The sequence below is a fragment of the Manis javanica genome, chromosome 4 (assembly GCF_040802235.1).
Source record: "Manis javanica isolate MJ-LG chromosome 4, MJ_LKY, whole genome shotgun sequence".
NCBI lineage: Eukaryota > Metazoa > Chordata > Mammalia > Pholidota > Manidae > Manis > Manis javanica.
The window spans coordinates 85,032,062-85,046,158 of NC_133159.1; the positions used below are offsets into that span (position 1 = coordinate 85,032,062).

The following is a 14,097-nucleotide window of genomic DNA, read 5'->3' on the forward strand; positions in this document are numbered from 1 at the left end:
TACAGGATCAGAAGGTGAGTAGAACCACTGAGTGGGCCTGTTGGTGTGTTCCCTTGAGGCGGCCACCGCCTCCATGAAATGAGTGGACACAGGGGAGCTGCAGCAGTGCAGACCTGGGCTGAATCTAGACATGTTCCTCTTACACCCTGTGAGGCATTGAAAACCAACAAGAACTGTTCCATCTGTCAACAGTGAAACGAAGAATGAAGCTGGTTATTCCCTTGGGGAAAGGCCCCACACATAGCTGTCAAGTGGATTACATTGGACCAATGCCAGTAGCCCCTGGGGGTTATAAAATGGGGCCCTACTGGAATAGACACTTATTCTGGACTATGCTTTGCATACCCAGTGGTAGATGAAAATGCTCAAAAAATGCCATTAAAGGATTAGAACAGAAGATACTTTACCAATTTGGACCACCAAGAGACATCCCAGCAGATGGACATACCATGCTACATATCATCCTCAGAGCAATGGGTTAATATAAAAACGGAATGGGCAGTTGAAACATTTGCTGTATAAAACAGGAGGATATAAAGGCATGAGGGGCTGGCTGGCTTACACACCTTCAAGAACATGTGCTCACACTTAACATGAAGGGAGCTAAGCGAGGGTTCCCACTGCATAGAGCCCTCCACTTTTCTGGAGGATCTGGGGAAAAGGTGCTGAGGGAAGATGACAATGTAACTATACAGTTCTTCCCCACATCACCACAACTTACTTTTTGCCTACCTGATGGAGTGGTCCCAGGACTGGGGCTGCAACTGTGGGTGCCAGAAGCAGGGAAGATTACCTGCAACTGTGGGTGCCAGAAGCAGGGAAGATTACCAAGTAAGAAACTTAAACCTTACCCTTAAACCTTAATGTCAGAACTCCCAATGGCCTGATTGAGTGGATTGGGCCAAGTTGGAGCTGACAGTGAGCTCAGCTGTGCTGCCTAGTAGCCTCTGCACCTGTGTAACCCTACCTTACGTGAGCAGGAGTGGACTGTGGCAGAGGCACTTACTAGACTAGTCTGGGCCACCACAGAAGCCAAACCTAATGTCCCTTCCACAGGGGAAAAAGTATGGGTAAAGATAAATGATAAATGAAGAGAAGGAGAAATTATAGTTGAGGGTAAAGGGATGAAAAAGTGGGATATGCAGTGAGTGAAATCCAACATTTTATTAAGCATACCAGTTTCCCTGAAGGGTGAAGCTACATGTTTGCCAAGACCACCTCTGTTTTTGGAACCTGACAAGGCTGAATGACAACCTGCAACCCAGAGTTACATCACTCCGGGAGGAACCCTGGTCATAAGATACACTGATGAACTAGACCAATATGAAAATGTTTGTGATGACTTTATAGGACACATGAGTTGTCTCTTTGAATCAGTCCCCACCCCACAGTGGCTCCCCCAAATGTTAGGCCTATTTACATTGGTACTATTCTTCTATCTGCCATACCAGATGTAAGTGCTGTGATAGGTATGATCCTTTCGCTGTGAGGAATCTGTTTGAAGACCAAGGGGGTGGCCTGTGATATAATGAGTCATAAGAAATATATATTTGGCCATTCAGTGTGTAACACAAAATGTTGTTCTATTCAAAGACACAGATCCTTCTTGCTTTGCTTCTCGGCTTAGGTGCTCAGAAAATACAGTCTCCCTCCATACTTTGAACTCCTTCTCAGTATTAAATAATTTCCAGGGGAACTGGGGCTAAAGAGAACATCTTAGATCTCATTAAGTATTATGCCACTTAGAGAAGATTTTTAATTTGTCTTTTTCTCCTTTTTGTTAGATAATCAATAACTGCTAACATATTTCTTCATGATGTAAGTCTTGGACAAGCCTAGAAAATAATGCTTGATTAACCCACCTTTGTGGGTTACATAGAATGTAGCATCTATGTTTACCAAGAGATGCTTTGCATCTCAGAGGAAGCAGAAAAGGAATACAAATATTTCCAAAGTAGCTCAGCCTTTTTAGCCACAGAAGGAAAATCCTGTGCCTAAATTCCAGAATTTTTTTCCTTGTCTTGATAATTTTCCAGCATATGTTTTTACTCTTCCAAATGCCACATCAGAGTCACAGATGGCAGCATGATCTGAGCAGGTTTGAGCTTCTCTGTTCTTTAATCCAAATCCTAAATTAGATAGAAGTTGGTATTAACCTTTCAGCCTTCCCCACCCGTCTTACCCTTCCTGCTTCTCGTTCTCATCTCAGTAAGCTTTCAGTTGTTTGATCCTTTTAATATTTTTATTAGCACAATTAAAGCACCAGTAATGTCAATACCATTTCCCAGCCCTTTGGGCACTTCTTTGTCTCAATTTATAATCTCAAATTTAAATTAATTGAGGTATCAGAAGAATGCTTCTGGGTGGCTAGTTTTGCCCATTTATAAAGGTTGATGTAATATTGATAGTAGGTTTTGACTTGGAGTTTAAAAATTAAAATATATATTCAGCTGTTTCTTTTAGTACAAAATAGTCTTCCAATATCCCAACATTTGACTTAGAATTTATCCATTTTTCACTTTTTACCCAGATGCTTGATATGGTTTAAATATGACCCTAAGTCTTAAAACTACAAATTGCATATACATTTCTTCTATTAAGATCTAAGCTAATGCAGCACATTTCAATGACAATGGAAATATTAATTCCCGCTCAAAGATATGAGGGTCATAGATGATTTTTAACTTTTCACTTCTTTTTAGAATTCAGTGAAAATGTATTAAATATCTACTATGAGAAAGACATTGACCTGGGAATTGGAAAGGCATTGGACTGAGATACAATGATAAGTATAAAAGGGTCTGCCCTCAGGTCAGTGTATGTAACTGACTCTTATTTAACTGCTTGACCCCAACATATTATAGTACACATTACTTTACCATAAAAAAATATCTCTGCTTACAGATGCTATTGATTCTACTTGTATTTTGCTACCTGTATCCATACATTTGTGTGCTATAACATGAAATTCTGGGCTTGGTTTAATGAATTAATTCATTTAACAAATACATGAGCACCTACTATGTTCTAAGCAATGTACATGGTACAAGAGATAGAAAGTTATCTCCCTACTCAAGGGATATGCACAATCCAGTTGACCAGGCCAGCCAGGTAGTACACAAGGATACTACAGTATGGAAGGGGCCACAGAGGTATGCATCTGGTGTTCTGAGAGCATGAATAGAGGCCTCTGTGCTCACATTTTTATGTTTCTCTCCACCAAGGTCCTTGATAACCCACCTCAATCTAACACAGGTCTCCTAATCTCTAAAAGACAGCCCCCTGGAAGAAGCACGTAGTTAGATAGACTTTTTAATCTGGCTCCACCACTGACAAGCTATGTGTCCTTGGACAAACTATTTTAACTTCTCTGAGTCTGAATTTATCCCTCTGTCACATGAAGATGTTAATACTTCTGCATATATTTGGTGTGAGAGTGGAGAGTGACAACTTATGTAAGGTGCTAGCAAAGCCCCTGAGCATAATAACTGTGAGTACTCTCACCCTCACAGCCACAGTTTAAATGACCTTATTGGTCATATCCCTTGTTAACTAGTCTAACTCAAACATCTAACATGCACGGAGTATGTTCAATGGATCAAGGCTCCTCAGTGTATTATTTCAGTTCATCCACACGCCACTCAGTGAGGAGGTGCAGCCCAGCCAAGTGACCTAACTTAGCTCCTGTGGTGAGTAGCACACTCTTCGTCCCAGACATCCCCATTCCTCCCTATGAAGAGCCTAGTGTCCCTGTTAGTCCCTAGCTTGAACAAGCTGTTGCATATTTGCAGTCTGACATACCCACGGTGCCTTGTCTGACTGTGCCTTACTACCCAGTATCCCCAGTTTGAAGCCTTTTGCTCTACGAGCCTTGTATGGGAAGGAAGTTTCCCAGTAGAAAGCCACAGGGAAGACCATATTTCTGGGAATAAAGATCTTCCTTCTCCATAGTCTTTTCCTGTTCCATTTTCAATATGTTCCCCAACCAAGTGCTTCCCAACTGTTGCAACCAGCCTTGTAATTAAATTTTGCTGCTGGCTGGGATAAACTATTAGAAACCTTTTAACTCATTCCTGTCTGCTATTTTCAGTTTACACTTATCATCTAGAAGGTAGAAAACTTGTCCTTTAACTATACTATAAGGTAGAGCACAATAAGTGTCATTAAGAAACATACAAGGTGTTTTAAGACAACAGACCTCACAGAATCTTAAGGCACCCATGCCTGGTTTCTCACAGTGTCTTTCCATGACCACTTGACAAAGAGATCCTGATAGCCTGCCAATAATCTCTTATTGATTATCCACTGCTTTGCTTCCTGGAAAATCTATTCTATTTTCCTTTCCTTCATGAAAAAGCTATGGTTCTGTGAACATGCAGTCTCCACCGTGATCTCCCACACAACAGAAAGGAAAGATGGTCTGGATTCTTCCATCTGTGGCAAGCTTTATGATGAAGTTATGCCAGAAGCCAAATGGCTGGCTTTGTAATGCCAGCCCTTAAAAGGCAGAGGGCACAGAGGGAGCAAACTTAGCAAGCACCACTTTCATTTCAATTCAAAGATGCAAAAACCTTTTTGACCAAAAACCACACATTCATTCAGTTCATCACTCCTGGAGGTGACACACTTGAAGGGGTCAGACTTGTGGAGATGTGCAGACTGAGCTGTCTTCATGATATGTAATGAAATGTCCACTGTTAATGATTTACAAGCCCAAGACATCTGAAATCAAGGGAGAACTTCATATCTTATGAGTTGATGTCCTTTAGTTTCAAGGTGTTGTGTTTGGCAGTTCAGAATGTGTCTTCCACCGGCCTCTTGTTGTCATTTGAAAATCTGAGGAAATTTTATTCATGCCACCATCTATCTTCGGTCTGTTTCTTGGTCAAGGTTGTTAACTTTGTCAGTAATTGCTCACATGTAGTTTAATTCCCTCTTAAATTTTATATTTTATGTGTCCAACAAAATGAAATCATCTACTTTTAATTTATCATCACTCATTACAATCACCTTTAATCTAATAATGAATTATTCTTATTAGTTTCAATAATGTAGTTGCTACAACATGCATATAAAAGCTTAGGTGTCTGCAAATCAGGTCAAACTTGTGCTAAGAATGAACCCTAAAATGTGTTTTTTAACTGGTGCTTCTTAATTCCATAATTTCACATCCTTTGTTTTGTTGCTCAGACCAGAAATGTAGGAAATTTTCTAACTCTTTACTCGTGTACTCATGCCCCTCACCTCAACATTAAATCATCAGGGTCTATTGACTAAATTTCCTAAAAATCTTTCTTATCAACTTTTCACCATCCTTCCTGCACCAAGCTAGTCCAACCAACTGTAATCATATATTAGTCCTCAAGATCCTCTTTGTCACTTTAATTTATTCTCCAACCTGTGGTCAAAGTTAATCTTAGAAAATTTCAAATCTTTTCTTTCACTCCCCTACTTAAAATCTTTCAGTGGATCTTCACTCTCTGATTATCATTGTTCAATACGGTCTGTCAGGCCCCACACAACCTGAGGCGCATGCCTCCTTTGTCCTCTGCACTGTCCATTCTGTCCTTTGCTCTCATGCATTGGCCACACTGGGGTATCCAAGCTCTGTTCCACCTCAGGATATTTCTGTATATTGTTCATTGCCTGCCACACCCTACAACCTTCAGCATCGCCTTAACCAAGCTAAATATTATTTATCCTAGAGATAACAGCTAAAATGTTCATGCAGAGATTACTTTCCTTCCCCACCCACCTTCCCCGGCACACTCCTAACTGAGCCCTCAGTTCCGTGTTTCCAAAGTACCCTGCATTCTTCCTTCACTGATCAGTTGATTCACAACAGTAATCGCTTGCTTAAATTTGTGTTCCCTGTTAGCATGATAACAGGTAAAAAGGCCTTAATCTATGAATCCAGATGTGCAAGAAATAGAGCATCGGTTTGTTTTATTTAAATCAACTTAAATCCAACCCTGTTTAATCAAATGAATTCCAAATCCCACCAATCTGTAGATAATTTAAATTCTATTACTTATTACTAGGGCTTGCCATCCTTTCCTTAACATCACACACAAATCTGAGTGGGGTGTGTTATTCTGTCCCAGGGCATTTCAGAGGCCCGTCCTGGTTTTAGTACACACTAGTTACTTACTGGGGAAAACCCCATTTTCCCTTCTCACATTGTCTCACATGGCCCCCGTCTGCTCTGTGCCATGCTTGACGCCTGAGAATCTTTCCTGGGAGTTTTTACTCAGGGACCATTCTTTCTTGGTGACACTGCAAGTCTTTCTCTCTCCCCCACTGTCCACTATTTGTGAGCATAATCTTTCAGAAAATCTTTAGAAGAGGTTGCTTTACCTCCTGCTATGTAAAGAGAAACCCTTGAAGAAACAAAAACCATCTACTTAAAAGAAGAAAGAAGAGAATAACAGAGGAGGAAAGAACACACACAGCAATGTGTGGAGACAATTCATAAGGGTGTTTCTTGCCATAGGATGTGCTCAGTATACATATTGATTGAAAGATGAATGGATTTTAATTATTAATTCATAATCCTACCATGTTTTAAATGTTTTAAGATTGTTGACAGACATGTTTCCATGTTTAGAGAGAGGGAAATGTGAGCTAATTTTTACGAGCAGGATGTAAGGCAGCCTTTCTGTCCACCATACTCCCCGTCATAGCATTACATCCGACTCCAGGTCCATGGCCAGCTGTGTACTTGCGGGCACCACCACAGTCACCTCGGTAAAATAAGAGAAAAGTGAATTAAATCAAGCAGCGCTAACCAGTCACATACTACAGTACTTAGATAACCTTCCTCTCAAATGGACAAAACATTTCCACTTCTCTCTCCCACAGCTGAGATAAATTTGAAAGGAGATTTATTACCCTCCTTTATAAAGGTTGCACACACAAACGCACATACACAGGCAGAATGAGAGAGAGATTGATTCTGACATAGGTCAGCAGGATTTCTTATTTTTCCAGAAGACATTAGGCAACTGGGCTATGCTAGCAGAAATTTCATTCAATTTCTAAGGTTACATATTGTCTAATACATGGTTGATGCTTAAGAATATCAAATAAAGAACCGGCATTTCCTGGGAATTGAGCTTTCCCTTAGCTATGAACATTTGGAGTTTGCAAAATGTGTTTGTTCCTCCAGTACTGAAGCCGATCTGGACTTTAACAAGGCACCTGTCCTACAGAACTAAATCTTTTAAGAACAAGCCCCTAGCTCCCAGAAGCACATTTGCTCAAATGTTAAGTAGGCTGCAGTTCAAGTAATTTGCTGCCTAACCACCTCGTGACAATCTTATTTCTGCGTATGTGTTCCTTCTCCAGCTCCCCTCCTGCTCGATACACCATTTCCTCTGCACTATCAGGAATCTAGCTTCATTTCCCGTTTCTGGCTTGCATTTCAGCGGCCCTTCTCATCCGCTACTTCCATAGACTGATAATCTTACTAAGACTCAACCATCTTGCAACAGATTTCATTATTTGGACCTCAAAAATAGCCACAACCAGTCAGTCTCATTTGAGGAGCCCCAGCTTCAACCCTAAACAGGCTGTCAGACTACCCTGTCTGAATCTTTATCAAAGAATTCTAATATTGATTTCTAGTTTTAAAAGAATCCCAGGATTTCAAGATACAGAAATACAAAATATGCATACCCTGGCCATCATTCATATCCAATTCATTTCAATTATTGGGAAAGCCAGCTTCTGAAACCAAGATACTCAGCTTCTTTAAGCAGACTCCTTCATAATCAAGCTAGTGCAGAATCTTTTGCAGCACACACTCTGAAGACCAGACAGGGAAAATGCTATTATCCTTTTAATCTAAGGACACAGGACACACTTCTCCACAGAGTGTTAGGAATTTAGTAAAACATATGAACCCAGAAGCACTGAATCCAGTGATAGTCAACAAGCAGAGGCACATGCCCATCCTCCTCACATAAGAAAGCACACTTTCTGATGTTTCGGAAGCTATTTCTTGACACAATTATGAAAGAGAAATGTACCATTTCACATTTACCAGGTGAATATCACATCACATATGTCATATGACAGATGAGGATAAAATCAAGTCACAGAGCATTACTGGAGAGAAATCACATCAAAGTATCCAACCATAAAATATAGCCCAGGCTGCCTCATAGGTCAGTGCCTCTAATGGAATAGTAAGTCTAGCGATTGTTGCTCATGTACCCGAGGGCCAGTATTCTATGAGACTCATGTTCACCCAGAAATGCTTTCTGTCAGTGCCTGCCTGATCCTCAGCCTCACCGTCCTTCTAGCCAACCCAGACCATCTGACCCACTCTTAACTTCAGCCCTGTTACATCATAAGCAACCAATCCAAGCCTTAACAATTTAAGAAATGCTAAGCCAATGTTTGAATATGACACTCACTCCAACCCTGACCTTGCTTCATGGAACACACATGCACAGTCATGTATAGGTACTTTTCTCCTGCTCTCTCAAATTCTACAAAAGCATGGTTTTTAAAACTAGATGGATATAAATTTTAATCCTATTTCCACTGAGAACATCTCAGTATCTGACTTCTTACCTAAAGAATGACAATAAATTATTTACTTACGGAATTGTTAAAAGCATTCACTGAGATGATAAACATAACATTGCCTAGCAAAGAATCTAGCACATGGTAGATGCTTAAGTAGTTGCTTTTTAAAATTGTTATACTACATTTCTTGTGTGTTTCCCTAGTTTTAGTCTGATATCTCATTTGTTGAAATTTTCAATATCTATTCTCAAAAATTTCAGTACTCTAATTAGGCATTTATTCTTCCAGGTCTAAACTGTCCAAATAAAGTAGCACTAGTCATAGGTGGCTATTTAAATAGAAATTTTAATTATTTATTTTAAATAAAATTAAATATACAGTTCCTCAGTTGTGCTAGCCACATTTCAAGTTCTCAATGGCCACATATAGCTAGGGACTATTGTTTTGGCCCCCAGAAATAGAAAACATCGCCATTATGGCAAAAAATTCTATTGGACAGCACTGGCATAGATAATAACTGAAGGATTTATTTATCTATTCCATTACTTAGCCTGAAGCATTTCATGACCTCTTCCTTTATGTGTCAACAAATAACAGATGGCCCAGAGGCCATCTGCTTCTATGATACTAGTTATTAAACTTGAAAATTATTCATGCTTAATTGTGGTCACATGAATACTAAAATTTTCAGTTTTGAGTCTTCTATTCCTAGTTCAGTATACCAGTGTACAGAAGAAATTAACCTGGAATTTAATTTACTTTTAGAAATGGAAACCACATTAAATATCCTTGAAAGATTTTGAAAGATTTTTCCTCAAAAATTTAAGAGCTGGATATTCACAAAAATTGAGTCACAGAGGAGTACTAATGTCTAATATTTTATGTCTGATTTAATAGCATCCATATTGACTCATGAGGAATCTCCATTCCAAATCCTTTAAATTATCTGATTCCTTGACAATTTGAAATGAAACAGACTAAACAAAGCACTCACAGAAGGACTCCCAGGCTTTACTGTTGGTATCTTTCTGCTGCTACTTTCTAAAAGGCCATAGATTACCCTTCAAGAAAAATCTCCCTTTTATTTCTCTGGGACCTCTTCCCCAAAGCAGTCACAGCTTAGAGTGAAAAACTACCTCATTTAATGGAGAAGATCATGTAGCATAAAATACAGTATGTGCCATTATTTACTATTCATTCATTCAGTCAGTAAATATTGTGTACCTGGTATATGTCAGATTGTTGAAATCCACTGTTGGAGATACAGTGATGAACAAAATAAATATGTCCCTTCTTCTATGGTGCTTATAGATGAATATTCTAATTCAGCCTGACTTGGAGTAATAAAATTATAAGAATTTTTAGTTGGTTTATTTTCTCACCTCAGACTAAATGATTGATTTTTCTGTCACCATCTGTACAGAGGAAGGACATTCTGTTCCACTAACATCTTTATATCATAGTCAAGTCAAAATCATATTCTCCAAAGCCACCAGCCCTGGTCTGACTTAACCAGCCCCCAATTTTGGTTAAGTGACCAAGATGTCAATATGTTTCACCTCATAAACAAACTGTAATTAGTGGGCATTGGTTTCTGATCTATTCTGAGGAGCTGTTCTGAGAAGGATACTGATAGATTTAGCGGTACTGAGGGAAATATTGTGGTCTACTAGCAATATCTTCCTTGGGTTCAAGAGATAAGAAAATATTAGATATGCCCAGTTATTTGCACCACCTGGGGAAAAAATGAGGGTGCTGGTTGGAGGAGGTGCTATTCCAGAGCAAGAAGCCAAGGAGAGCAGATCTAGAGGCATAGAAAGCATTGAGTCTAGCTGACTTGCCTCCCAACTGCCCATAGGTTCTCTGGTGGCTCCCAGTCTGAATTAAAGTCTCATTCTCTGTTACTAGTTTTTCTAAAAAAGTTCTCTCTCTTTTCCAAACTTCTCCCTAACCAATGCATCTGTTCACATATAAGTCATGTTGTTTTCACTGTCATTAAAGTTAACATTCTTAAAATTCAACTCTAAATTTGATGTGTTTTTCATTTACAGCAAACCAAATTTCAGAACAACAAATAAAAGTTAGTCATGTAATTAAATCATTAACATAAAATCCTACCCAACTGTTTAGGAGAACTATGTCAAGCTGGCTACATAGAGCTCATGATGTGTATTTGTTAATCAAAGTAAAGAAGATGAATATGTATTTAGTGCATGAAAGATAGAACAATAAAGCAAAGTATACTGTGAAATTCTGTTAGCAAAAAATGCTCAATTTCTTATTTCTGTGCCACTAATACATAAATATTCCCTAAATGATTTTTTTTTTAATTTATAAAATCTCCTCTTCCTCCAATCAGTATATATACATATGTGGGTATATGTGTATGGGGGGTGGGGTTTGGGGGTAAATATAAAACAGAAGAATAGAAACTAGCTATAAAATTACCAATGAACAATTTACTGCAATGTCTGGCATCTCATTCTTATCACTCTATAAAATTACTTAATGTACTGAAGAAACAAGTTATTTCATGCCTGCAATTTGTATAATGGAGGTCTGTTCATCTTTTAAAACATATACATTGTATGAAAGGGTAATAGTACATATAGATTTTTAAACTGAATGGCAAATGGAAAAAAAATCTCATACAAAAAATAATGGCCCAAATTTATTCTGTCAAAGAATAACATTCTCGTGATACAGAGTTTAGTCAAAAGAACTGAATATTTGTCTGTCTCTGCCCCCTTGTGGTGGTGATTACCTCTCAGGTAAGATAAGCACATTTTTACAGGCTTGAAACCCTCAGTTTTTAAAAACAGGGAGGAATGAAAGCAGAAAGGAATTATTATATTTAATAGATAATAGAATAATTTTATTTCCAACAACTATACTTAGAGTAATATCTGCTTAATTTTTAAGGGCTACTGTACAATAATAATTTTAAATGCAAAATCTAAATTAGTTTGAGACAGAAACAAATAGCAAAATTACAAGTTACTTTTTATTTTATGTTTTCAAATTCCTTTAATGGTAATTACACAGAGCTGCATATTACCCAGAAACTAAATAGGATTATATGATGTATATCATTCAACCACAATGGAGAATGATTGAAGATCTGCTACGTACCAGGTGCAGGATCTTATCTTGGGAAGTAAATGAGAAGCAATTATAAGCACAGTCTGCCCTCATGGAGTTTATGCCTTGTTAAGAAAAAAACAAGCAACAAATAATAATAATACCAAAGCATTACAGTCTCAGAGGAGTGTTTGGAGAACAGAATATGGTTCTGTGAGAGCCAAGAAAAAAAGAAATGTATCTAGTGAAAGGAGGCTAAAAAGAGTTTGAAAAAGGCAGCGGAGGCTGTGCCTTGAAGCAAGGACAAGGAGTTGATGAGAACACTGTACCTCCACTCAGTTTTACTGTGAACCTAAATCTAAAAAATAAAGTCTACTAAACAAAAAAAAAGGAAGAAATGTTTCATAGCAAAGGGCATTGGGGTAGGTGTTAGGAGGCAGGCACAAGAGGGTAGGCAAAGGTTCTGGCCTGGACAATGGCATGGAACATTCCAGGGTCTGGACAGGGCAGTGGCTGGAGCCCAAAGAAGGAGAGAGGTCTTTGGAAAGGTGTTCAGGGTCCAAAACTTGCATAGTCATGTGGGCCATGTTAGGAATTCTGGTCTTTAAGAGTAATAGGGAGCTATTAAAAAGTTTTAAACAGGAGAGTAATATAATCTGATTTTTATGTTAGCAATATATTTAAATCTTTTTTTAATCTTAAGAAAGCAGGATGAGAAACAAAAAAAATACACTACTTTTATTGAATTGTCACGTAGTGAGTGTTTAGTAGGTGTCAGACTCTGTTCTAAGCCTTTAAGAGTAAAAATGTAATCCTTACAACCCATAAGATAGGTAATAAATGATTATAGTAGTTTCAACAAGAGATGATGGAAGTTTGAACTAGAATGGTGACAACAGAAAGGACTGGTGAGAATACATATGGAAAATAAATGGACGAACCAGTGATAAGCCGAATTCAGAGACTGAGGAAGAAGAAGTAACGTCAATGACTCCTTGGCTTATGGCTTGTACCATCAGAGGGAAAGTGGGTGCCTAAACAGAGAACTCCAAGAAAGATCAAATTTGTAGAGTTGGTGTGGTGGAGAGGAGAGGAATATATATATTTACCTGTGATCTTGGCAACACTGAATCTGAGGAGTTTCTGAGACATCTAAGTGCACGTGTTGGGTATGCCCCAGAGACAGGGTTGAGTCCAGAGCCACAGACTGGCAAATTATCTCCTCACAGATCGTGCTGACGGTCAGGGAGAAGATGAAATTGCCTGGGGAAAGAACAGAGAAAAGAAAGGGTGCAGAGCTAAGCCTGGAGGAGGACAAATATCTATTGGCCAGATAGGAGAGGATGAGACTGGAAAAGAGGGTAAAACAAGACAAATCCTCTGACCAGAGGAGCTTGAGTTAGTTGTAAAAGAATTAACAGACGTCACTTAAGAAAGATGCCAGAAAACCGCAGGAGGAAGAGTCACTGAATTAGCACAAGAAAGGTGTGGAAATTGGAGAATGGGTTGTGAATGCAGCAAGTTCCACGCAACCAAGGAGGGACAAAATCACTTCGAATCTGTTCACTGAATGGCTGACTCCCTGACCCCCAACCCATCAAATGGACTGATTTGACAAAAGATATGCTTTTTAACATATGTTTTTATGTTTTAAAAGGACTATTCAATTTGATGACTGAATATGAAATAGTTGATATGCAGTAAGTAAACTTTTAGTTTTCTTAGAGGAATTCTCAATTTATACTGCATTTTACACTTCTTTTAAAACATCATTTTGTACTCAGCCACCCTTTTAGCATTTACCTGTTATAATTTACAGTATTTTTAATCAGTCTATTTTGTGCCATTCTTTAACACCTTGTAGCCATTTCTTTTCACTGTTTTTTGTGTTTCAGGAGTCATATTACAAATTGCTACCAACCAAGTCAAGATTCCCTAATTGTTCCTTGGCAGAAATTGCATTTTGATTTGCATGGAGATGTGATATTTTTACCCAATTCTGATTCTTTGGGATGAATTTACATTTTAATTCTAAATTTAAATTAATTTCAACCTTACATCTAATTAATTTTTAATGTAACTTAAAATTCTGACTTATTTTAGTGTCTGTCAGCTTCAATTTATAGTTTAGTCTTCACAAAAGTTTAATTTAAACTTTAATGCTAGATATATAAAAGGAAAGCTGGTATGCCATTTGAGGAAACGGCAAAAAAATTTTAAATGTTTAAGTTTACTGAGATAGAGAATGACATTCAAAGATAACTGAAAATATTTCAGAGGTAGGTAAGTGATCCTGTAACATATAAAATGGGGAAAAAAGAAGGTTAGTAAAGAGCTTTTCCTTTGAGAGTTTTTTAAAACTTAACACTGATACTTTTTTGCTAACCTTTAGCATGTATGGATTTTTTGCCCGGTTCTCAGGTGATATATCAACCTTAAAATGTTCATTTCCAGGAAGTCCTGTTTCATCATTGTTCCCAG

At 38.2% G+C, this 14,097-nt stretch overlaps 1 long non-coding RNA gene across 6 annotated transcripts in view; it reads right to left on the bottom strand.

Moving 5' to 3' along the window:
- Positions 1 to 1,181: 1,181 nt before the first annotated feature.
- Positions 1,182 to 14,097, bottom strand: part of LOC108392021 (uncharacterized) — a 174,379-nt gene continuing 161,463 nt past the window's right edge. For 4 of the 6 annotated variants that reach the window (XR_012130249.1, XR_012130245.1, XR_012130248.1 and 1 more), the window contains 2 exons: positions 12,726 to 12,879; positions 1,182 to 6,743 (listed from right to left, as the gene is read on the bottom strand). This is a non-coding gene — a long non-coding RNA (uncharacterized lncRNA). Of the gene's footprint in view, positions 6,744 to 11,667; positions 11,742 to 12,725; positions 12,880 to 14,097 lie in introns of all 6 variants that reach the window. The other 2 variants (XR_012130247.1, XR_012130246.1) reach the window with 2 other exon arrangements.